Raw genomic sequence first — 22834 nt, 5'->3', positions numbered from 1 at the left:
CAAATGATTTACGTTTTTAACACTGATCTGTTTAATGGGGAGAAGGTTAACTGAAAATGTTTAATCTTGCCTAATTAGAGAAATGGTAAGAAATTAATAGGATAGAGTAAACTTAATAGGTGCAGTAAGTGGAGCACCAGGTAAACATATTTAGAGAGAAAAATTTCACAGACATAAGATAGCTACATACCAAATACTGCATAAAAATATTTGCTACATTCTCCAAAAATGCTTATTTTTTATATTATGGAGGAGGGTTTTCATCATTTTTCAAAAGTAGTGTATAAAGTTGGTGACAGAATGTCCTGACTGTGAAACCAGGTAGGATGCTAGGAGGAAAGTGTTTTGGGCTTCTAAAATTGTTTCTCTTTGTTTTTAACTTCCAGTTTATGTTTGCAAAATTTACATCTTTGGAAATAAAGGATTTAATTCTTCAAATTATATAGTAAACACTTTCTGAGTAGTAGAAATAAGGTTTTATGTTTAGCTCTTTATCTCTAGTGCTTAGTAGGCACTTCATCATATCTCTTGAATTGAAATAAGTAACGAGCAAAATAATGAGTAGAAATAACGAAGGGTAAAAAAATGTGGATAGGTGACGATGAAGAGCTAAGCAAAAGTCAGCTTGAGACAAGTATATTGAATTAGAGCTTGTAGGTAGTATTTATTTGTTCTTCCACTGAATCAGTATTGATATAATGCCAACTGTGTAACAAAAAGAGCTGAAAGTGAAACAAAGTTAACTGATACACAAATCCTACCCTTGGGGAGTTTACAATTTAGAGAGAGAGATAAGGCGATTATACAGTTGTTACTCTGTTAGAGGCATTGGAGAAGTCTAAACAAAGTGCTCTGAGAAAGAAATAAAGTGAACAAGCAGCTTTTTACAGAATTGCATTTGGCAATGCATTTCGCCTTAATTCTGTGCACACCCTGATTGGAGAACATTAAGATAACCTAGAAGAAACGAAATGACTCAAGGAATGGAAAATACAGTCAATCCTCAACATTTGTGGTTAACTTTTGGAACTTGAAGCAGTCTTGTAATTTTATTACCAGCCTAATTTTCACTTTCACTTTGGCAGCCCTGCATATTTCTGACTACGTACAATAGAGAAAATAATGAGAGGCCCAATGTGCACTAGTTGATGGTGTGCCTGGTATCCTACTAGGCTCTCCTCTGGTCTTGTTCACTCCACCATTGTGAAAAAACTCCCTGTACATTCATTGCATAGTTTCATGGTTTGCCTTTAAAATTCATTTTTTTTGTTGCAGTTATGCCCCCAAAGCTTAGTGCAAGTCCTTTGGGCTCTAAGTTCAAGTTTGCAAATCAGTGATGTGGCTTAATGAGAAAATAAATATGTTAGGTAAACTTTTTGCCAGAATATCTACAATTGCTATCAGCCAGGAGAACTTTAAGGATATCAAATGACTTAAGAAGCAGCCCTGCTGACAATGTCTCCTTCACAGTCTCCAATCCCATCCACCAGCCAAAAAGAATGGAGTTCCAAAGTAATGTTGAAAGCTACTCTTGGTGGTTTCTGAAATCAGACTAAAGTCCCAGTAATCTCTCCCTTAGTTTTCAGAGGATGCCTAAAGTAGACAGGTTTACAGTAGCATAGTATACAGCATAACACTCTCAGACCATTCAGACAACCATCTGACACAATGGAAGGTAATATTCAGGTTAATATATGTTTTCATTTTAATAATTCTATTTCCTATATGATATTTATGGTGCTGTTGATTTCATGTGTTATGAAAAGTTAATATTATGTGAAATACTGGCACAGAATATCACAGAATTCTAGGGAATTACTAGCTAGAAAGCATGTTTAGTGTGTTACCAATTTTATTTTGTGTACAGCATTTTATGGGTTATTTCATGGTTAACATATAAGGAAAAGTTGTATACTGTCATCATTAATATTTTGTTACAAAGAGCTGGGAAGATGAGATTTTTTTGGTGGTTGCAGGAACCTAACTTCCTATTTCCCATAGGTTTCAGTGTTGTCATTACTTGGGTTTTTGATTTCCTCACCATGTCCTAAGAGCATTACCAGAGCAAAAGTTGAAGACTGACTGTATAAACTATTCCACATTAAAGAAGCCAGTATTAGACCAGGTAGAGGAGAGGTAGGAGAAGAATTGGAGAGAAAAGTGGCAATAGAATAAATCCTTAGCATCTTCCTTTATACTGTCCCTCAAGCGTTAGTGCCCAAATAGTGCATTAGCTGTATAACACCAATGAGAATTTTAATAATGAGCAACTCTGAAAAAGGGCTTGGCAAGCCCTCACACCAGAGGTCCTACAGACCTCCCTGAACACTCCATGATATTTTACTCAACAAATGGCAGTCCCTTGTTTCATATCAGAATTCAATATGCTTTATGTTGAAGGCAACATTCATTAGCGTGAACTTCTTAGAGAGGTCAAGTAATACAGTTGAAAGAAGGACTCAAGTAGTGTTGGGTCCCAGTCCTGCCTCTGAAATATTTTATATGGCAATTGGCAAGTCCAAAAGGCCTCAGTATATGGAAAAATCATTATGTAGCATATGTTTAATACTTATTTATTTATTAATTGGTAGATTGAGTAAATTCATCAAATTTTCCCAAAGGTAAGTTGTCAATCACCTTATAGAATAAAGCATCATTGGCTCATGAAATTGTAACTCTGTGGCTACAAGGGATATCAGAGGCTATCTATCTAATCCAACCTCCCCATTTTACAGATGACAACAATGAAACCTGAGAAGTTAAGGGAATTGCCCAAGGTCACACAAGTACTAAATGATAAGGGTTAGGATTTGAATTCAAGTCCTCTATATAAAGTCAGTACTCTTTCCATTATGCTACATTGCTTTCCTTTTCATCACCTGCTTAATGATTTCAAAATCATTAATACCAGAAATTTGTCCAGAAATGATACTCCATTATCTTTGCTATTAAAATCATACAGCTTTTTCACAATATATAGCTAAAAGATTAAAACTGAATTTATAATATTTAACAATTATACACATTATGTGTTTGTTGTAAAATGATCCTACCTAATTATTAAGGACTCATGTAAGAATGATGAAGACATGTTATCATGTGATTCATGCTTGAAAGATTTTTATAATTTTTTTTAAAAATTTAATTAATTTGTTTTCAGTTTTCAACAATCACTTCCATAAGTTTTAAATTTTCTCCCCCTCCTTCTACCCTTCCTCCCCAAGATGGTATGCAGTCTTGTAGGGATTCTACACATACATTCTTATTAAACACATTTTTTTTTTAATTTAACTTTTAACATTTATTTTCACACAATTTTGGGTTACAAATTTTCTCCCCTTTTATCCCCTCCCCCCCCCAAACCCGAGCTTTCTGATTGCCCCTGTGACCTATCTGCTCTCTTCTCTATCCTCCCTCCCTGCCCTTGTCTCCGTCTTCTCTTTTGTCCTGTAGGGCCAGATAGCTTTCTTGACCCCTTAACCTGTATTTCTTGTTACCCAGTGGTAAGAACATTACATTTGGTCCTAACACTTTGAGTTCCAACTTCTTTAGCTCCCTCCCTCTCCGCCCCTTCCCCTTGGAAGACAGGCAATTCAGTATAGGCCATATCTGTTTAGTTTTGCAAATGATTTCCATACTAGTTGAGTTGTATAGGACTAACTATATTTCCCTCCATCCTATCCTGTCCCCCTTTACTTCTATTTTCTTATGGTCCTTTCCCTCCCCATGAGTGTCGACCTCGTATTGCATTCTCCTCCCCATGCCCTCCCCTCCATCCTCCCCCCCACCCTGCTTGTGCCCCTGTCCCCCACTCTCCTGTATTATGAGATAGGTTTTCCTATCAAAATGAGTGTGCATTATATTCTTTCCTTTAGTGGAATGTGATGAGAGTAGACCTCATGTTTTTCTCTTGCCTCCCCTCTTTATCTCACCACTAATAGGTCTTTTGCTTGCCTCTTTTATGAGAGATAATTTGCCCCATATAACTTCTCCCTTTCTCCTCCCAATATTTCTCTCTCACTGCTTGATTTCATTTTTTTTAAGATATGATCCCATCCTCTTCAATTCACTCTGTACACTCTGTCTCTATGTATGTGTGCATATGTGCATGTGTGTGTGTGTGTGTACTCCCACCCAGTACCCAGATACTGAAATGTTTCAAGAGTTACAAATATTGTCTTTCCATGTAGGAATGTAAACAGTTCAACTTTAGTAAGTCCCTTATGACTTCTCTTTGCTGTTCACCTTTTCATGGTTCTTCTTCATTCTTGTGTTAGAAAGTCAAATTTTCTTTCCAGCTCTGGTCTTTTCATCAGGAAAATTTGAAAGTCCTCTATTTCATTGAAAGACCATTTTTTCTCCTGAAGTATTATACTCAGTTTTGCTGGGTAGGTGATTCTTGGCTTCAGTCCTAGTTCCTTTGACTTCTGGAATATCCTATTCCATTCCCTTCTATCCCTCAATGTAGAGGGTGCCAGATCTTGTGCTATCCTGATTGTATTTCCACAATACTTGAATTGTTTCTTTCTAGCTGCTTGCAATATTTTCTCTTTCACCTGGGAATTCTGGATTTTGGCCACAATGCTCCTAGGAGTTTCTCTTTTTGGATCTCTTTCGTGCGGTGTTCTGCAGATTCCTTGAATATTTATTTTGCCTTCTGGTTCTAGAATCTCGGGGCAGTTTTCCTTGATAATTTCATGGAAGATGATGTCTAGGCTCTTCTTTTGATCATGGTTTTCAGGTAGTCCCAGAATTTTTACATTGTCTCTCCTGATTCTATTTTCCAGGTCAGTTGTTTTCCAATAAGATATTTCACATTATCTTCCATTTTTCGAATCTGCGCGGTATGTTCTGAGACATCTGTCTTTCTAGAAAAGTCCTTAGCGTCCATCCGTACCATTCCAGATTTGAAAGATCTATTTTCTTCACTGAGCTTTTGAATCTCCTTTTCCATTTGGTTAATTCTGCTTTTGAAAGCATTCTTCTCCTCATTGGCCCCTTGCAGCTCCCTTGCCAGCTGAGTTAGGCTAGTTCTCAAGGTGCCAATTTCTTCAAGATTTTTTTGATTCTCCTTTAGCAGGGAGCTGATCTGCTTTTCATGCTTCTCCCTCATCCCTCTCATTTCCCTTCCCAGTCTTTCCTCCACCTCTCTAACTTGATTTTCAAAATTCCTCTTGAGCTCTTCCATGGCCCGAGCCCATTGGGTGGGCTGGGACACAGAATCCTCGATTTCTGTGTCTTTGCCTGATGGCAAGCATTGTTCCTCCCCATCAGAAAGGAAGGGAGGAAGTGTCTTTTCTCCGCTAAAATACCCTTCAATAGTTTTATTTCTTTTCCCTTTTCTTGGCATTTTTTCCAACCAGTGGCCTGACCTCTGAATGTTCTCCTCACACCCACCTCGCCTCCTGGTCCTCCCAGGCAGCGTTTGGGGACTGAGATTCAAATGCTGCTTCCCGCCTTAGAATTTTTGCCGGGGGCAGGGCTGCTATTCAGTGTTAAATTAAGTTCAAGTGCTGAGGTCATGGGCAGGGCCGCCTCTCTGGCTCAGTTCCCTCAGGGGGTTTATGCATAGACCTTCCACAATGGATCCAGGCTCCCGCCCATTTGGGGAGCCCCTGTCTGCAGCCGCCTCTCAGCTTCCATCTCCTGGGGGGGCCCGAGCCATGGGAGCACCCCACTCCCCTTTCAACCCGCCAAAGAGACTCTCTCACCTACCCCCGTCAGTCACCTGTTGGTGGGGGGGCTTGTGCCACCGCTGAAGATCCCATCTCTGGAGCCCTCCCAGATCCGTGTCTCTAGGAGCCGCAGCCGCCGCCGCCGCAGGTCCGGGCTGGGCACCGCATCTGCAGCGCGACGGACCTTTTATGAGAGGTTTGCAGGTCCCTCTGTGGGTGGGGGGTCCTGCGTGGCCGCTGGCGATCCCGTTCCCGTAGCCCTCTCGGATCTTTTCCTCACGGTGTCATGGGCGCGGCAGGGCTGCCCTCTGCTCCCCGTCCTGGCGCCCAGTCCACAGCGTGAAGGACCCCCAGCGAGAGGTTTGCAGGTCTCTCCGGAGCAGAAATCTCCCTCGCTCCAATACTCCGTGGTCTCTGGGTGCAGAATTCGCCCTGGCTTGGTCCCCTCTAGCCGCTCTGTGGTTTGTGGGCTCGGAGCTGTGTGTATGTGCGTCTTTCTACTTTGCCATCTTGGCTCCGCCCCCTTATTAAACACATTTTCACATTAGTCATGGTGCATAGAAGAATGAAAACAAATGGGAGAAACCATGAGGAAAAACAAAGCAAAACAACACATAACACAAGAGAAAATAGTCTGCTTCTTTCTGTGTTCCAATTCCATAGTTCTTTCTCTGGATGTGGATGGCATTTTGCAACAGGAGTCCTTTGGGGATGTTTTAGGTCCTTGTATTGCTGTGAAGGGCTAATTCTATCAGAAATAGTTCTCGCACACTGAGACTGTTACTGTGTACAGCATTCTCTGGGTTATGCTCATTTTACTCATTATCGGTTCATATAAGTCTTTCCAGGTTTTTCTGAAATTTGCCCCTTCATCATTTCTCATAGTACAATAGTATTCCATTACATTCATATATCTCAACTTGTTCAACCATTCCCCAACTGATGGGTATTCCCTAGATTTCCAGTTCTTGGCTACCAGAAAAAGGGTTGCTATAAATATTTTTGTACACGTGGGACATTTTCCCATTTTTATGATCTCTTTGGGACATAGCACTAGAAGCGATATTGCTGGGTCAAAGGGTATGCACATTTTTGTATCCCGTTGGGCATAGTTCTAAATTGCTCTCCAGAATGATTGGATTAGCTCACAAATAGTGTTCCAGTTCTCCCACATATTCTCCAATGTTTATCATCTTCCTGTTTTGTCATGTTAGTCAATCTGATAGGTGTGATGTGGTATCTCAGAGTTGTTTTGATTTGCATCTCTCTAATCAACATTGAATTAGGGCATTTTTTTCATATGACTATAAATAGCTTTAATTTCGCCCTCTGAAAATTCCCTGTTCACATCCTTTGACTATTTATTAATTGGGGAATGACTTATATTCTTGTAAATTTGGCACAGCTCTCTATATATTTTAGAAATGAGGTCTTTATCACAGACACTAGTTGTAAAAATTCTTTCCCAGTTTTCTGCTTCCCTTCCAATCTTGGTTGCATTGGGTTTGTTTGTGCAAAATTTTCAATTTAATGTAATCAAAATTATCCATTTTGTACTTCATAATGTTCTCTGTCTCTTGTTTGGTCGTAAATTTCTCCATTCTCCATAAATCTGACAAATACACTGTCTCTTGCTTGTCTAATTTGTTTGTAGTATCAGCCTTTATACCTAGATAATGTATCCATTTGGTCTTGTGTATGATATCAGGCATTGGTCTATGCCCAGGTTCCACCACACTATTATCCAGTTTTCCTGGAAGTTTTTGTCAAACAGTGAGTTCTTATCCCAGAAGCTGGGATCCTTGGATTTGTCAAACTGTAGATTGCTATATTCATTGACTACTGTGTCTTGAGTATCTAACCTATTTCATTGATCTACCCCTCTATTTCTTAGCCAGTACCAAATGAATTTGATGATTGCTGCTTTATAGTACAATTTGAGATCTAATACGACTAGGCCACCTTCCCTAGCATTCTTTTCATTAATTCTCTTGATATTCTGAATTTTTTTTTTCTTCCATATGAATTTTGGTATTATTTTTTCTAGTTCTAGTAAATAATTTTCTGGTGGTTTGATTGGTATGGCACAGAGTAAGTAAAGTAATTTAGGTAGAACTGTCATTTTTTATTTTATTATCTCAGCCTACCCCAGAGAAACTGATTTTTTACAGTTACTTAGATCTGACTTTATTTGTGCAAGAAGTGTTTTGTAACTGTGTTCATATAGTCCTGGGTTTGTTTTGGCAGGTAGGCTCCCAGATATTTTATAGTATCTACCATAGCTTTAAATGAGATTTCTCTTTCTCTCTCTTGCTATTGAGCTTTGTTTAGTAATATATAGAAATGCAGATGACTTATGTGGGTTCATTTTGTAACCTGTAACTTTGCCAAAGCTCTTTATTATTTCAGGTCATTTTTATGACTTTTATAATTTGATACTATTATTAATCTCACATCTATAGTAGGATGACTAAACATAGAATGAAGGGACTAGACTTAAAGAAGGGGGAGGAGGATTATGTTTGGGATCCAGAAGAAAGGGTATTTATAGGAGATGGAAAGATTAATAAGATATAATCCCTGTCCTCAAAGAGCTTACAGATGATCTAGGGACATAAGAAGCTATATACAATGATCACATAAAATGGAATAGGAGAGATCTCAGAGTTCTCATCTAACTCCAAAATCTATGATTCCATAATTCAGTGGTCCAGGAGAGGAATGGGACAAGATACAGTGCTCCTCTAGAAGCAGAACACATTAAGACAGTGAGTCTGTGTGTGGCACACACACACACACACACACACACACACACACACACACACACACTGCAGCAACAGTAAGATGACTTCCTCAATTGGAATGCCAGGAACTTGACTGCCTCAGGCTGACAGCTGACCTATCTAAATATCAGATTCCTGGATTAATTCTCGTGTTTATAATCCATATATTTCTCCTCTAGAAATCATCACCTTATTTCCCTCCAGGCTCTTGCAGATAAGGTTTTTTGCTTTGACTGGGCCTACACTCCTCTGTTCTCCACCTAGCAAATTTACGTGTGACAGCTATCCACTCTCTTGTTCACGTAGTTCAGATTTAGATGAAGACTGGATCTCCCCCCACTCTCTTGCCCAATTCCTTTTTTTGTTACAGGACAGACTGCCTTAATATAATCCCTTCATTATCTAAGAGATAGTTCTGTAAACCTATCAATCATATTTTCACTGGAGTTTAGCCTTTGTAAGAGAGACAGTTGTCATTGTCAAGAAGCATGAATACCAAGAATCAAAGAGAGGAAAACAGAGAATCCACAGGGCATAACCTTTAGTGCTTGAGCCTCCTTGATTACAAATTCCTCCAGAGTTAAGGGCATGTCATTATTATTTTTACCAACATAGTTGGCACTCCATAAATATTGGATGAATTTGATGTAATATTAACATAACTCCTCCTCCTTCCTCTCTTATTTATTAGAGAGGAATTTTGTTCAGTGTTGATGCAGAAAATACCCACACTGTTAAATTTGGATAGAATCTTTTTGGTTTTATTTTTCCTTTCAACAGCTGTATTAGGTAGATAAGGGTAGGAATTGCTATTTACTTTTAAATGTGGGAAAACCCAAGAATGAGGTGGTTATTTAACCTATGTAACTAGTTAGTGACGCTGCTGTAATTCTTTATAATAGGTCACAAAATCTTCTCAACTAAAACAATGTTAGTGTAAATTCATTTTCCCCAGAAATAACTTTGAAATGTCTTTAGAGCATATTTTCTTCCCTAAGTTTTCCAGAACTCATCTTACAACCCAACCAGGGACAGACTAGATATATTTGACCTAGTCTAGACTCATACTTATGCCTGTCCTAGATCCTTACATGCCCAAGGATGATTAAGCAATAGAACCTTTTGGGGTTGGTGGGAGAGGGTAATGTGCAAATGTCTAAACATACTTTTCACCATGATGCCCCTTACCTTGTTTTAGACAAAGCCAGTCATTTGTCTTGCATTTTTGTGTAGCTGATTGATTTAGTTTGAAATTTGTTTGCAGAGAAAAAAAGTGAAGTGATCAATACACAAAATATATGCAAGGGGATCTACTGAATCTTAAAATTCTTTAGCAAAATTAAAGTAAAAGTGATCCCATAAGACAATTTGTTTTGCATTTGTTTCATCATGTCTGATTCTTCTTGACTCCATTTGGTGTTTTCTTGGCAAAGTTACTGGAATGGTTTGTTATTTCCTTCTGTAGCTCATTTTACAGATGACAAAACAGAGGCACACAGGCTGAAGGGATTTGTCCAGGGTCACATGGCCAGATTTGAACTCAGGAAGATGAGTTTTCCTGCTTCCAAGACTAACATTCTAGCCAATGGGCCATCTGGCTTCTCTATTCATTCAAGAGTTCATACTTGAAGTTATGGGAAAGATATGCTTATGTTAGAGATTATGGTTTTGCTATATTTAATAATGTGTGTACCAGGTGAAAAATTATAAAACACATGCATTTGCCAAATGCTACTTCTAAACAGCAAATCTTTGGTCAGAACTATGTAATGTTTTTGAAGAATGTTTCCAGTTTAGTATGATTTGGCTGGGTCTGGTAGAAATTCTATAGTAGAACTATTTGTTGATCATACTACTAATGAATGCTATTAGCAATATATTGTTATAGTTATTGTGAGGAACAATAAGAAGAATGAGAAATTACTATATGATGAACTGGATTCACTCTAGGTGGCCCACTTATCTTAATTGTTCACACTGGTTTTCATCTTCCTTAAACTTTCTATTAACTTTTCATTCATATTTTTTTGCTTAGTGTTCTAGCGCATGCTTGAGGTTAAGGTTCATGAATGAATCAGTTGTTATCTTTGTTCTTGAAGAAGACCATAATGACATCACTATGTTGGGGTCAAAGTACAGTGTGTCAGACTGTGGCTGATCAGACCAATGTGAGCTCAGAAGACTCTATCACAGGTCAGGCACAAACAGTCCATATGAACATGTGGAGTGCTTATATCTCTAAATTTGTGCATCCCATGTTTCTTTTGAATGAATCACTGAATGACTGAATTAATGTGAGAAAAAAATACTTATTAAGTTCTTACTCTGTGCCAAGCAATGTGCTAAACACAGGAGACAAATATAAAAGAGAAAGCAATTTCTATCCTTAAGGAATTTATATTCTAATGGGGGACGAGGGTGGGAATAGCAGATTTAGGGACATGATGACCAGGGAAGTATATTTTGGTTTGGAAAGTTACAGAGTAATGGGTCATAGTGCAGGTAGTGAGTAGGGTTTGAGTATATCATTACAATTGAAGTAGGAATCATTTCTTTCTTTTTCTTTTCAAAGTTCATTTAAGAGCTGCTTGTTGCCACCCAGTTTGCCACATAGGATATTCCCATTCCTGGTGAGAATCCTCAAAGGTTCTCTGTGACCCTGATAAGATGGCAACCATTCTTGCTGCTGACAACCAAAACAGTGCTTTCCCCCAACTAGCCACCTTCACCTTTTTCTACATTTTCCCATATTAGATTAACACAAGAGACAGAGACTGTCTATGAGGCAGATGGACACAGATAGAGTGAAAGAGGCAGATGGATACAGATAGAGTGAAAGAGACAGAAAGAGGAGAGAGAGAGAGAGAGAGAGAGAGAGAGAGAGAGAGAGAAAGAGAGAGAGAGAGAGAGGAAGAGAGTAAAAAATAGAAGGAAGTACTTTAAATTTCTCATTAGTCATGAATCTCTTTATATTTGTCTTAACTTCTTTTCAGGTCCTGGGGAAATGAGCTAATGCAAAAAACTACAGCTCCCTTAAAGTCATATTCCTTCCAAGTCCCTTCTTTCCTATTTTTTAAAGGAAAGATAACCTAGAGAACAAATATTTGAACCTTGGAGAAATTTCCTAAAATGTTCAAAGAATCAGTTAACTTGTTCCTGTGCTTGGGCTGGTTGCTTAGATATTCTCCGTGATATTACTTTTTTTTTAATCACAGTCTCTCAGCAATAGCAAATTTTTATTCAAGCCCATGATGACTGTGATTTTCCAGATAGAGTTCTGTGCTTTGGAACTTGAATTGAAATGCAATTATCTTTTCTTTTTTTCCCTTTCTTTCCAGGGAGATAACACTACAAATTTTGATTTTCCATACGTAGTATGGTCTTCTTTGAATTGCAAATTTTCTTTTCTTTTCTTTTTTTGGGGGAAAGATTTATATTTGTCAAAATTTATGATTTACTGACATAAAGCATATCTCTAGATACATATATGTATATATGTTCAAAACATATTGTGTTTAATATTTCACAATTATGTAAAGGCTAATATTATCCTAAAGACTTGTTTAATGTACAGTAATTAATATGTACTCAAACAAAAAAAAGCCAAGAAATATTGTGTTCGATTCTTGCCATCACATTTTAGGAAGTATAACATGCAGAGGAGGATGATCAAGAAGGTGGTCTTGAATTCATGCTGTGTGAAAACCTATCAAAAGAAGCAGGAATGTTAGCCTAGAGAGAACACAATGGCAGTGTTCAGGAATATGAAAGTCTGACTTGAGGAAGAGGAATTAGACCTATTCTTTTGGGGAGAGGAAGCTATGGCATAGTGCACAGAAAGTCAGTCTTGGAAGCAGGACAACCTGAGTTTAAATCCTACCTCTGACACATGCTGGCAATATTATTTTGGATAAGTCATAATGATGGGGAACTGAACCCCTAACAGGAAAAGATATGACTTTGGGACCTGGACCTCAAACAGGAAAAGCCCTGGACTTTTCCATGTGGCCCAGGTCTTTGGGTATAATTAACTGGGAAAGCCCATTGCCCCAGGTGAACAATAGGGACCTGGGCCACATAGTAAAGTCCAGGGCTTTTCCTTTTAGGAGTTCAGATCCCATCCCCATCATTAATGACAGGGTATGGGCCCTGGGAACCTCTTCCCCAACTTTCTTTGAACTTTCCCACAAGGCCAAATCCTTGGCATTTACCTGGGACAACTGGATTTGTCCTCTTATTGCTCCAGGAAACCTTCCTGTATTCCAAGCTAAATTTTAGGTTATAGAGAGAGTAGTGACTTATCAGTAAAGGGAATGTCCTCACCTGGGAGTTGTCTTTGGCAATGAAACCACAGTTCCAATCACTAACCACTTTGGCTTCAGAAGGAAGAACTAAGAAAAATGAATAGAAGACATTTCAAGGAGGAAAATTTAAGACAATGTCAGGAAAGGAAAAAAAAAAACTTCCTAACTTTTAGAACTCTTTAGAAACAGAATGAGTTACCTTAAGATACCATCTCATCTAAAGTCTTTAAGAGAAAGTAATATGCCTGCTTGTGTATATGGTAGAGGGAAATCTTTTTTTCATATCTGGATTGGACTACATGACCTCTGAAATCTCTTTCAACTCTGAAATTTGGTAATTTTGGCAAAATTGCAGCTACTTCCCTGTCTTTGGCCACACTCTTTTTGAGATGTGATCAATAAACTCATCATGTCAAATAGGGCCTTTTATCATGAAATTAAAGAAGCCCATACTTCCTGTTAATCTAGTCTATGCTTCTCATTTATACTATATATATGTATATATATATGTATATATATATATACACATATGTATATACACACATATGTATATATACGTGTGTGTATATACATATGTGTATATATGTATATGTGTGTGTGTGTGTATATATATATATCATATGAGTCAGTGCAGATATTGAAGCACAGCCTTGTGTTGAATACTAGCTGGAAATATAAAACTGTAGAATCTTTCCCTTATGAGGTACCTTTGAAGGCTACCTTATCTCCCCTTCCTCTAATGATGGGATCTTGTTCTAAAGCAGATAGTCATACAGATTACTTTTGAACATTTCCATTGATGTACAGTACTTTGGGAAGCAAACTATTTCATTATAAAACACCTCTGATTGAAGAGTTAAAAAAATCTACATCCCACTGATTTCTACTTGGCCCTGATTCTGTCCTCTAGAACAAAGAGAATAAATTTAATACTTCCATTTCCCAGTTTTTCAAATATTTTAAGTCAGTGGTAAAAGAATTCAAATAAATTAAACCCGAAGTATCAAAAGATAGAAAATCCTTATAAATTTCAATGACGTGGCTTCATCTTCTCTATGCATTACAATCAATGAAATTAGTATTAAACTGGATAACTGTTTGTCAGGTTTATTTTAAGGGAATTCTTGTTCAGGTAGAGGCTGAACTCTATATGGCCTCTGAAGTTCCTTTCAACTCTGAGGTTTTGTGATTTTGTAAAACACATGGTTATAACTTTGCCTTCTTGTCTAGAAAGATATTCCCATATTCTTCTATAGAGATACATCAAAGTAAGATATTATACAGAGACCAGCTCTGGTGATATGACCCTACTGGAGTATTAGAGTAAACAAGAATATGTTGAAACCTCTATGTCAACAAATTTCTTACTTTAGAGATTGTAAAGTATATGTGCTATGTGGAACTCACTAAGATCAATTATTAACCACCCAAAGAGAGTTATGAAGAGGTTACAGAAGAAAAACTGAAATTTGTAGCATTATCTCACTGGGAAGAAGAGGTAGAAAGAGATGATAATTTTATTTCAATTCATGTTCCAAAGCATAAAACTTAATCTAGAACATCAGAACAGATGAATGAAGAAAGAAAAAAAGTTGAAAATTTTGAAAAGAAAAATTATGTTATTTCTATTGGCTTTTAAAATATCTCTCAGTATTACAAGAATGTTGAACAATGATGAATAGGGAAAGTTCAAAAACTGAATTTAAGTTAGTTTGGGGCAAGATACTGAAAGGGACCTTCCCTAAAAGGAAAAGACCATTTTTTTGAAAGCAACCCAGTCCTTGAAATTTCAGGGAGAAGGAAATGATATGAGGAATAAACACATATGTGAACATAAAGAGCAAAGCCAAAATAGAAAAACTAATATTTTGGTCCTACATTGAGTATTGAAGATCATAAGAACCTTAGAAACTTGAGAAGTGGGAGAATTTGGGAGAAGAAAACAGTAAATTCTATTTTGTACATTTTGAGCTAGAGATGCCTAAGTAGTATCTTATTCTTAGTGTCCTAAAGGTGATGCAGAACAGTAGCTCAGAAGAGAGATTAAAACAGATATATACATGAAGTCATCTTTCGCAAAGTTGATAATTACACTGAAGGCAGCTGATGAGGTCACTAAGTAAGATAACATTAATTGAAAAGATAGTTTAGGATACAGCTTTGCATTACACCCATGGTTAACAAATTTGACAAGGAAGAATTAGCAAAGGAATTTAAAGAGACAAATAGGACCAAGAAAGACCAGAGAGGTTAAGATAAATTTGCCTTAAGAAAGCATCTAACAAGCCCCTAACTGTGAGAAAAAAGCTCACCTTAAACAAAGAACAATAACTGTTATGAAATAAGGCAAGCTTTTATTCATCTTTATGTCCAAATGGACAGCTAACCTCCCCAGTAAGGATACAGGACATGACAACACATTCAGAAAAATGGAGCTTCTTCTACTGTTTTACGAACTTTGGATCTCCCATGATACAGTCCCTGACCATGTGACTTTGTGTTCTCTTCTCTGATAGGCTTTTCCTCACACAGCTCCTCAAGCCTGCATATTGGTTTCTGACCTCTAACTCTACTATGCTAGGTGACAAGTCACAACCTTTATCACTTAGAACTGTGAAAAACAGAACTTCCTTGTTTCCTACAGCATTACTAGATTTATCAATTAAGAAACCATTGGTAATTCTGGAAAGATTAGTTTCAGTTGAATCATGAAGTTAGAAGCCAGAAGACAGAGAGAGGATTTACAAATGAGTAAACGGGAAGAGGAGGCACCAAGTGTAGGTGCTTTTTTCAAGTCAAGAAGTGGAAAAAAAGTATAGGATAATAGCTAGCAGGAACTGTTGGATTAAATGAGGATTTTAGTTAGTTTAGTTTTGTTGTTGTTTTTTTTTTTTAATGAACCCATATCTGGGTTCATTGACAATAGGGAAGGGAAGTCAGCAGATAGGGAGTAGTTGAAAATAAGGAGACTGAATAGGATAGTGGCGAAGAGATATGGGAGGTGATATAATCAAGGCTACATGTAGAGGAGTAGGCCATTGCAATGAGAAAGGCTTCCCTTTTCATCTAAGACTGGAATGAAAGAGAAGACTTAGGTAGAACATGGCTGGGTAATATGCAGTGAAGAAAACACTTGACAACCTCATTTTCTTTTTCAAGGAAGTATGAAGTAAAATCATCAGTTGGAAATATTAGGGTAGGGAATTTGTGGGAGAGGATAAAAAGCTATGAAACAGAGTGAAATACTGATCAATTAGGGAGGAATAGAATGGTTCTCTTGACAGGACCCACTTTTGACTAGATAATATAAATTTGGAGTACACTCAGAATAGTTTCTTGATTTCTCCCTGCTCCTATCAGCATCTTGCAAATAGAAGAAAAGGAGGTGCATGGTGGGAATAAAACATGACTGGTGTTTGGCCAGGCATGATAAAGACACGATGAGGGGTCAAAGAATTGAGACTTCAAATTGACAAATTTCAATTCATTATAAACACAAACTTAATCAAGCTTTCTAGAAGTAAAATGGGTTGTCTTGGGGAAATGATTTTCTCCAGCACTGGTGATTTTCATGTAATAGCTAGATAGTTGCTTTCTGAGTATGTGGTAGAAGGGATTCACGTTGAGACTGGATGATTCATCTCTAAGGTGACTTCTCACTTGAGAATTCTTGGTTTTGTTTTTTTGGGTTTTTTTGATCATTACTTAGATAATCCTTACCATCAGTATGGTAAAATTGCGCAAAATTTGTGATTACAGGAGAGTGGGATAATATGTTTGACTCACTTCCAATAGATCAGTGGAAACAAGACTTGGATTGTTATAAAGTTTAGTAACAACCCTTTGGCAGAGATGTTTTCAAATTTATCAGAAATGAAAAGGAACTTTACTTTACTTTTCCTTTGGGATCCAATTACGTATTCTTCTTGTTCTCTTTCTATTCCCTTTTCCCTCCTCCCACCATTCTTGATTTGGAGTGCCCTAATGTGTCTCTCTCTTTAGCTCTGGGTGTCCTTATTTATTTTTTACCTTGGATATTCAGACTCATACTTTGACTCAGTGATTCCCTCCATAGGATCAAAGGGGTAGGGAGATATAGCCTCACAGCTGAGGCTAGCTATCAGCATGTAATGATTCAACACATATTCAAAAGGATTCCTTGAGTGTGGCCCATCCTTCCTAGAACCTGATTAACTATATCTATTAGCAAAGTGAGAGATGAGATTAGGTAGAGGTGAGGAGTGGGGAGAGAAGTACAGTTACCCTACTGAAGGAACTTCAGAGATTGTCTAATCTAACGTCACTAATGGAGTGAAACAGGGCTCTGAGCTTGCACTCATGCTTTTTAGCATGATGTTTTCAGCCATGTTGTCAAATGCTTTCAATGAGGATGAACATGGCATCAAGATCAACTACCATATTGATGGTAAATTTTTCAATTTGAAAAGGCTACAAGCCAAGACCAAAGTGAATGGAGTGTTGGTGCATGATTTTCTGTTTACAGATGATTGTCAACTCAATGCAGCCTCTGAAGCAGAGATGCAACAAAGTAAGGATCAATTCTCTGCTGCCTGTGCTAATTTTGGCCTAATAATTAACAAGAAAACACAGGTGCTCCATCAGTCACCACCACATCATCCATACATGGAACCATCGATTACAACAAATGGAGAAGTTTTGAACGCTGTGGATAAGTTCACTTACTTGGGTTGTGTACTTTCCAGGGATGTACACATTGACAATGAGGTTGATGCACGCATTGCCAGAGCTTGTTCAGTGTTTGGGAGTCTCTGAAGAAAAGTTTTGGAGAGGTGGCTACCAAACTGAAGGTCTACAGAGCCGTTGTCCTAACCTCATTGTTGTATGCCTGTGAAACATGAACAGTCTACCAGCGCCATGCCATTAAACTGAATCGCTTCCATTTGAACTGTCTTAGGAAGCTTCTGAGGCTCACCTGGCAGGATAAGGTAGCAGACATTGAAGTCCTTACTCCAACTGAACTTCCAAGCATTCAAACTATGCTTCAGAGACCACAAGTCTGATGGGCTGGCCACTTTGTTTGAATGCAAAATGGAAGCTTGTCAAAAAGACCATTTTATGGAGAACTCACATGGGATAGGAAATCACATGGTGGTCAGTAGAAGTGATACAAGGTCACTCTCAAGGTCCCTCTCAAGAACTTTGGATTTGACTGTACAACATGGGAGACACTGGCCCAGGACCACTCAGCATGGCATGCCCACATCAGAAAGGGTGGTGTGCTCTATGGGCAAAGCAGAATTGAGACAGCACAAAATAAACATAGGATGCACAAATTTGGACTATCCACTCCAAAAATTCATACGGACTATCTGTGCCCAGCCTGTGGTAGAGCATTCCAAGTTCTTACTGGTCTGATCAGCCACAGTAGAACACACTGAAACTTTACTTTATCATGGTGATGTCACTTTGGTCCTCTTCAAAAACGAAGGACAACAACCAACTAACCAATCTAATGTCTTTATTTTGTAGATGAAGGAATCCAGGCTCAGAGAGGATCGATGATTTTGGTCCAGGTCACAAAGATATTTAATGGGATAGCCAAACCTAAACCTATATCTCCTGCCTTTTAGTCTAATGACATTTTGGTTATATCTCCACTGTCCCTTTCAAACTATCATATTTACTTTTTCTTAAGGCAAAGTAATATTCAATTACATTCATAGACAAGATATACGTTCAATTTGTTTACAGCTGTTTCTTCTATAGCTTGTTATTTTTTTGTACCTTCAGTAAAGGAGCTGTTCCTTTTCAGGTTGCTTGATCATGACTTTGGTTGGTTTTTTGTTCGTAGTGAAGCTAATGTGCCACAGTGATATCGTATCATATGTCCTTCACATTCTCCCAACTTTTCATGTGGAGGTACCATGCTAAAACTCATTCAAGAAGCTGTTCACTGTGACCTCTACATATAAAGAGCCCCATTTTTTTAAAAAAAAATATTTTTACTGATATTTTTCGATTTTATATTGCTTAGATATTCCCCTCTGTTCCTTCTCCTTTCTCCTCTATAAAAAGCAATTAAAAAGAGTAAAAGGAGGAAAAAGAAAGAAAAATTCAGCAAAACTGATCAATACATTGAAAAATCTGACCTTATACTAATGTTCAACACCTGCGAATGCCAACTTCCTCCAAAGAGAAAGTGGAGGTGTTATCTCTCTCTCTCTCTATCTTTCTCTCTGTCTCTCTCTAAAGATCATTCTTTATGATTAACTTTATATTTCTTTTGCAATATTCAGATTAGATTATTTTGAGTTTTTTCTGTTTAAATTGCTATTATGTATAGCAATATATGGCTCTGCTTACTTTACTTTGTATTAGTTCACGCAAGCTTTTCCTTGCTTCTCCATATTAACCACACTTTTTGTTTCTTTATCAGGAAGCACCCAGTCATACACAGGGGGGGCCTTTGTTCAACCTGTTCCATGTGTCTGTTTTAATTGTTATACTCCTTGTTACCTATTGAATTTCTACCCATTTTTCAAAACCCAACTCAAATTCCATCTTATCAAAGTCTTCCTTGATCACTTCCCCTCCCCATTACTATATTTTGGTTTTAGCTCTTTCATGCAGAGAATGTATCTGAAAGTTAGTTGCCTCTTTGCCTGAGCCTAGTCACTACGGCCCAGTGCCTTGCTCTACACCAAGTAGGAGAAGCTAGATAAATTTTGTTGTTTTCTTGTCATGTGTGCGATACAAAAGAAACTGGGGGGGGGGGGCGGAGAAGCATGCATCTGCTTCAAGTAAAAGTCTAACGATCATATCAGTTAGACACTAGCTGCTCTTGACCTTCAACTTGGCCTCAGTTATCTAGTATAATACAGTATTATCTTCAGAACCTTTGTGATTATTGTGATTTGAAACAGGTTCTTGGAACTTTCAAAGAGTAGTTCAGCTGCCTTGAATGTCTCATATAATCCTCCAGCATCACTGTGTAAAACCTATTGAACCTCTGTGGACTTACCCTCAGCTCCCATTTTTTTCTAGTGACATAGAGGCAGCAAACCAGCAAAGTTCTTCCCGAGCCAAATGGGGTTGATAAAATTGACGATGATAGCAACTTACGCTTACATAATGATTTACTCTTGTACAAAGCATTTTCTTAAAACAACTCTGTGAGTTCCATAGTGCAACTATTATCCCCTTTTTGTGGTTGAGTTGATGGAAAATCTAGGAGGTTCTTAGTTAAATGGTGTAATTGGTTGTAAATGGTTGGAATTGGGAGAGCTGGTGCTCAAACTCAGGTTTCAGCATTCAGAATTCAACATTTTCTCCCCTGTTTATTTTTATCCTCTTTATTTTTAAGTATAATCATGTACTTGGAATCTAGAGCCTTTGCCTTGGTGCTCCAAATGTTGGAGAAAAGTCGATATAAATGTTTAAGGGTATGAATATCAGGGACTTTAATTATTATTACAGGGGCTTTTATTTTTTCTGACTTTCCTAAACATTCAAGCAAATTCTTGTTCTTACCCCATCTTTGCCCTGGTTAGTTCATGAAATTGGCTAAATAGAACACGGTTCTGGTAAAGATGTCATAGGTTTAATCTCTTTGTGGACTCATTACCTTTTCTTTGTTTCATGATCATAAATTCGACTCCTTATCCTAGTCAGCTGTCTTACAAAAGTGCATAGTATTAGATGTGATAATGTGTCTGTACCAGTGGAAACCTGGTTGTACCATTACAGAAAAAACAAAAACAAAAAAACCCAACGTTGATAGACATACCCAACTGATGGTGAGTTTCAGTTTCTAGAGGCTTCATTATAATATAGGTGGTCCATTATCATTCATTAGCATTCTCTGAGATGCATTTTAATATGTATGTATACACATATATGTTTATGTATATATTTTTACATACACAGGGACATTAATAGGTGTTACTGTAAGTCAAAGAGAATCAGAGTATGGAGTCTCATTGGGAAATGCAAGTACTGGTTGCAAAATAAATCACAGGTTTTCAAATGCCATTTTTTTTTTTGGTCATTGTAGCATAATCCCCAACACAATTTAGCTAATGGAAAGGTACAAACATAATATTAGATTCCTCCCCAGCCCCAGCCACTGAAGGGGCATATATTACCAGCCAGATTATCAGACAGTTCATCTTGCCTCTACCACTATCACCATTATCTTTTTTTTCCTTGTAGATGAAATGCAATTCAATCTGAAAGAGGAAAATATTTTTCATGTGGTATGAATTGAATTTTCATGTGAGATATATAGAGAAACTTAATCAGTGATTTTGGTTCAGGAATTAAAACCACCATTGTGCTCTAATTTGCATGATAAACAAATACCTTTGTGAATTCTCTCTGAAAAGGTAATCACATACTGTATTTAAATAGACTTGAATCTTTAGCTTAATTTAACTTTAAAAAGGACCATTTATGGACACTTTAAACCTTTGTTCTGTAGTTTTATTTCACTGATTTAAAGCTCCTTTTTTTAATGTACACATACTGACCCCACTACTAATTACCTTAATTTTATAAATCTACAGTCACAGTTTCATCATTAAGAAAGGAACCAGAGCTTTAGTCCATTAGCAGTTGTTTGTAATAGCACATCTCAATTGATTAAACTGCAGATTTCTTTTATAGGTCTTGTTTTATAAATTGAGTCTAGTCAAGTACACATAACATTTGGTAATAGTCTTCATAGCAACTGTCAAAATGACTTATTGTTTTTCCAAGCCTGCATTCTTTTAGAATTAATAATACCTTTGTGCCCTTTATAACACTTATTATTGATGCCATAAAAGTTCTCTAGGTTTAATGAGTAGATGTTTCATTGTATTATATAGTTCTGTTGACAGATAGAAAATTTTTTAATCTGTTTCTCTTTTCCTCTTGATTGAAGGATTGTAAATATGCAATTAGCAGCTGAAGAAGTAAAAGAAAAAATGTCAACTGTCAAGTATCTCTGTTGAAAGACACGTGATGCTTCAACCTAAGAACAGAACAAAACAAAAAGCGTCTTTTCCAACAAGCCTTAAGAGAAGTTGCATAACAGCTGTTTAAACATTTGGTTAATTTCTCTAATAGAACAATGATTTCTATTACCTTCAAAAATCTGGAAGTCCAAGCAAATAAACATATCTACAAATTTGTCTAAGGCAAGGGTACTCAGGTACTATCAATGAATGATACCCTGCCTGTGTTCTTATGAAGTCATCTGTCCTTGGTTCCATGGCAAGGTGTTGGGATTGTTAACTTTCCTAGACTAGGAAGACAGAGCCAATGTATTTAATAAACGGTCTACTTCTTCCAAAACCCTGCAGCAATGCCACAGAAATGGTTAATACCGATCTCCATGATTTGGCGTCTCCTACTTAGGTGCTTCTGATTTCTCTTCACCTCAACTTTTACAAATCTCTTGTATTCTTTCAGACACAGCTTAAGTGTGATCTCCTACATAACACCTTTTGTGATCTCCCATCATCAGTTATTTGTACATTCAACCCATTGAACAAATTTCTTTTGTTTTCACTTTGTATATGTTTTATTTACATAATAGCCAACATTTAAGAATAATTAAAAGTTTTGCAAAATGTTTTACAAATATTATCTAATTATTTATATACACACTTTACTTTTGCCGTTGTAGCATAATCCCCCCCACAGTCTAGCTAATGGAAATGTACATAAGTACTATTAGATTCCTCATCAGCCCCAATCACTGATGGGACATACCCAAACTCCACTCAGTGGCTGTTTTTGGATCCTCCTGGCTTAGAATGAATATCAATAGTAACTGTTTCTGGTTGAAACAACAACCCTGAGGCTTCTGTTCCTCCCAACTTGATTTATTTATCTATCTATTCATTTGTATGTTTGTTTATTTTTCATTAATTCACTTATTTGTTTGTTGTTCATTTATTTATTTGTTTGGGACAGCTAGGTGGTGCAGTGGATAGAGCACCAGTGCAGGAGTCAGGAGGACCTGAGTTCAAATCTCACCTCAGACACTTGACACTCACTATCTGTGAGACCTTGGGCAAGTCACTTAACCCCAACTGCCTCATCC

The 22834-nt window shown here is 37.4% G+C and overlaps 1 long non-coding RNA gene across 1 annotated transcript in view; it reads left to right on the top strand.

Moving 5' to 3' along the window:
* LOC140501267 (uncharacterized) overlaps nucleotides 1–22498 on the top strand; it is a 133260-nt gene extending 110762 nt beyond the window's left edge. The window contains exon 3 of the long non-coding RNA XR_011966119.1: nucleotides 21668–22498. This is a non-coding gene — a long non-coding RNA (uncharacterized lncRNA). The remainder of the gene's footprint in view (nucleotides 1–21667) is intronic.
* The last annotated feature ends 336 nt before the right edge of the window (nucleotides 22499–22834 follow it).

The sequence above is a fragment of the Notamacropus eugenii genome, chromosome 4, assembly GCF_028372415.1.
Source record: "Notamacropus eugenii isolate mMacEug1 chromosome 4, mMacEug1.pri_v2, whole genome shotgun sequence".
Classification (NCBI taxonomy): domain Eukaryota; kingdom Metazoa; phylum Chordata; class Mammalia; order Diprotodontia; family Macropodidae; genus Notamacropus; species Notamacropus eugenii.
Note: the sequence above shows the minus strand (reverse complement) of the source record. Positions and strands in the feature narration are given on the sequence as shown.